The following is a 4,139-nucleotide window of genomic DNA, read 5'->3' as shown; positions in this document are numbered from 1 at the left end:
TTTTTTTCCAATAATTGGTAGGTAGTTAGTAATGTTCAATTTGCCAGTTGCTTAAGAAATTAGCGGCTGTTCCAAGTGAACCTGTTTCTTCTTGAGCATTAACTTCGCTGATCGGAGTTGACAAATCAGTATATGAAACTTCACTTTGTGACATTTCTTGTGGAGAAGGTGTTGGAATGGGTGTCGTAAAGTGACCAGTGGGCAAAGTTATGGACGAATTCTGATAGTTTGCAGCAACATTCATAGCTGCTGCATTTCTATTTATTTCAAAATTACCCATGTCAGCTTGAAATAATATATTATTAAAATGGTACTGTACTATCGCTTTAGTCCTCTCCGAATAATTTCTCAGCTTATTTGCCACATGCTTTCCATAATCAGTACAACTATCGGATATTTCTGCGGGCTTTTCCTTTGCTACTACGCTTTTTAGCATTCCAAAGGCTTCGGCAATAGTGCTATCTTCCCGAGATATGTTCTGTTTTGTTCCTTTTTTTAAGTTTACACGACATGTTTTTTTCACTTGAGGAAGTTCGGTTTGGCTTTCATCAAGATTGCCTCTGTCGTTTTGTGAATGATCATCATTTATATCTGTAGATTGATCAAGGGAATCCTCAATATCTTCTTGCGAAGCAGCCTCCATCGTTTCTGTGTCATCCTAGAAAAAAAAACATTTCCTCATTAAAATAACATAACCAAAAATTTCGTCAACAACTCCTAATTAAAAAATAAGGTATAGGTTTAAACCGACAAGTGCACGAACCGTTTTCAAGAATATTTTTTGATATATAAAATATATCAAAAAATAATTGTGCATCTATATTTTTTTTTTAAATTTAGTCCTAAACTTAGGCCGTTTTTTATTTTATTTCAGATTCCATCAACTGCCGAAGAATGGCTTCAAATTTCCAAGATTTTTTACGAACAATGGCAATTTCCACATTGTGTGGGCTCCATGGATGGGAAACATATTATAATAACAAGCCCTTTCAATACTGGAAGTGAATATTATAATTATAAATCAAATTTTAGTATTGTGTTATTTGCAGTTGTGGATGCGGCATACAATTTTATTTTTGTGGACATTGGTTCTCAAGGTAGAATTTCAGACGGCGGTGTTTCTAAACATACTTCACTACATAGAAAAATCACAGAAGACAGGCTACACCTTCCTATGGACAAGTTACTGCCCGAAATAGGCAATAATATGCCATATGTTTTCTTAGCAGATGAGGCATTTCCCTTGACAAAGAGGATAATGAAACCGTACTCGGGGATGCACGAAAAAGGTACAACGCAAAGAAAATTCAACTACCACCTAAGTCGTGCAAGAAGAGTTGTAGAGAATGTTTTCGGCATTGTTTCTGCAGTTTTTCGAGTTTTACGAAAACCCATGCTATTGGAACCAGAAAAGGCAAAATACGTAGTCATGACAGCAGTATGCCTACATAACTTTCTACGAAAAAGTAAATCTCGAAATACTTATACTCCCCCTGGAACATTTGACCAAGAAGACAGCATGGGAAATATAATTCCTGGTAACTGGAGAAGTGAAGGCAACAATGATTTGTCATCATTCATACCCATCAGGCAAATTCCACGTAAAACATCATTGGAAGCAAAAGAAGTGCGGGATAAATTTGCAACTTACTTTTACAATAAATAAATATAATTAATACCTATGTAAATATTACTTCAGTTTCTGCCTATTATTATTTATGAGTCAAATATACTTACATTGAGAGAAGTTAATGTTTCTGTTGGTTCATCTCTGTCTAATAAAAAGGCCATTCGGGTGAAAGCAAACCATTTGGATATATACACTTCTTGCCTACCTATAAAAGAAATTGTTTTTAAAATATAACACCTAATTTGGTCCACAGTGCTGTATAAATTACCTTTACCGGTACCAACAGATTTTTTGCCTTTGGATTTTTCCCGCCTGAAACTTGCCAACATGCTCTCCATTTTCTTTTTTACCTCTTCACTACCACACTGCATGTTTTGACCAATATTCACCCAGGCGTCATGCTTTTTTATTTTATTGTAATACAATCCGTGTTTGGGATTCCACAACACAGGGTTTTGTCCATAAATGTCAATTAATTTTAAACATGCTTCCCTATTCCACTCCATTATCAAATTATTATTTAAATAATAAAACTAAATAACTCTTTCTTATTTTTGCCGTACCTTCAAAACACACAGACAACTCGAATGCTGCGAACCGCGCGAACTATATTAATTCCGTCAACTGAATAATTCGGCGAACAATAAACCTCTTTGAGCATTTCCGATTTACCGACAAGCTCCGGAAAACGTTCCGGCTCGTTAGATTCGGCTCGGGCGCAAGTCCACACTTAGCGAATTCGGCTTTGCTCGCTCAGCTCTTTCTGTTCGTTCGGGCTAAAATGTTCAAGTCTGGACCCACCTTTAGGCGAAAAAATAATAATTGTTCATTTAAAATACTTTCCGTTAAAATCGTCTGTTCAACATTTCCTCCCAAATATATATTTTCAATCGCCAAAAAATTCTCGGGCTTTTTAAATTTAATATTTTGAATAAGTGTATTTGTTATATAATCTCGCTTTAAAAAACAATCAAACATAGTTCTTAAAATGTTACTAATATTTTTATAAATAACATGGACTTTTGGTGACTCAGATTGCATTTCCTTATTAAGGTTATTAAAAAAAGGTAATATAAAATCCAAAAATTGTAAAAATAATTTAGTGGTAGGATCTCTGAGTTTTCTTAACCCTTTCACGACGGCAGGTAAAAGTCGGTTTCGTGCCACACAGACGGGAGTTTTTACAGTGGCATATGGGCGGCTGACGAATATATTCGTCACTTCTAAAAAATGGGTTTTTATTACAAAAATTACGTAAAAAGCTGACAATAAATTTCACTTATGATTTTATTTATTCCACAAATCAAAAGATATATTGACAGACTGAAACTTAAACTCTATACAAAAGAAAGAATAAAAATAAATTAAAAAAAATAATATTCTAAAAGTCGACTTGCTCGTGGTATATTTGGAAACATGGCGTAATAAACAGTCCGACTCCACAATTGTTGCACATATATTTTGAATCCTTTCTCTTCTTAGGCCCTTTTGTTGTGTGAGAGCATACCCAACATCTTCTGAGTTGTAGTTTGCCATTTTTTCGAGGGACTTCCGCGGGAAAATGTTTTTCCGACAGCCTTGCAAGTCCAGTACAATGCAAAGCTCCAGGTTTAGGGGAATAATTTGTTGGATACCTATAAATAATAATAATCCATCCAAATATTAATCCATCAGAAAAAAAAACATTCTTACTTTTGAAGTATCTGTCGGATAACTTGTAGATGAAATGAAGGAAATGATGTGTGGTTGGGGTTTTGAGTCTTCCATAAAGCGTGAGCATTCAGCATAGAAATATCTAATATGTGGAAAAATAATTTTTTATGCCACTTAATGGTTTTTCTTGTACAATCCACACTGCTAATCATCATGTCAGCTCTATCTATGGCTCCCATGTTTTCGTTATATGAAAGTACACATAATGGTTTCTGCTTATTTTCCTTGGTAATCCTGTCTATTTTAGGAAGAATAATCATTTTATTCTCATGAAAAGTTGTGAGCATCTGTACGTCAAGACGATCTTTCTACTTCAGAGCTAAAATATGGTTACTGCTCCTCCATTCAGTTTCTCCTTTTTTTAACTTTTTTTCAAATATCGGCATGTGCTTTCTGTTGGCACGTACGGTTCCACAACTATTAGTTTTATGCTCAAACAAATAGCTTGCCAAATATGGACTGGTGTAATAATTGTCACTGTAAAATGAATGTCCTTTGTTGAGATAGGGCTCTAGAAGTTTTACAACTATATTTCCCGACAAACCTAGACCTGTGTCGATATCTGCATTTTTATTTTCCTCTTTGCCAACGTATACGATGAAATTCAACACATATCCAGTTTCACAGTCGCACAAAACGTATAATTTTAATCCAAATCGATGCCTTTTGGATTTTATATATTGTTTGAATACCAGCCGACCTTTGAACAAAACCATGCTTTCATCTATTACGATGTTTTCGAAGGGGTAAAACTGGCTTCGAAATTTCTTTTGAAACATATGCACAATGGATTCGA

General features: G+C 34.7%; 1 long non-coding RNA gene across 1 annotated transcript; it reads right to left on the bottom strand.

Moving 5' to 3' along the window:
- Positions 1-555: 555 nt before the first annotated feature.
- LOC126749273 (uncharacterized) lies at positions 556-2,059 on the bottom strand. The gene is made up of 3 exons (XR_007664947.1): positions 1,899-2,059; positions 1,738-1,835; positions 556-658 (listed from the first exon to the last, which is right to left on the bottom strand). It is a non-coding gene; the product is annotated as an uncharacterized LOC126749273 (long non-coding RNA).
- Between the last annotated feature and the right edge of the window lie 2,080 nt (positions 2,060-4,139).

This window comes from Anthonomus grandis, chromosome 23 (assembly GCF_022605725.1).
Source record: "Anthonomus grandis grandis chromosome 23, icAntGran1.3, whole genome shotgun sequence".
Taxonomy (NCBI): Eukaryota; Metazoa; Arthropoda; class Insecta; order Coleoptera; family Curculionidae; genus Anthonomus; species Anthonomus grandis.
Note: the sequence above shows the minus strand (reverse complement) of the source record. Positions and strands in the feature narration are given on the sequence as shown.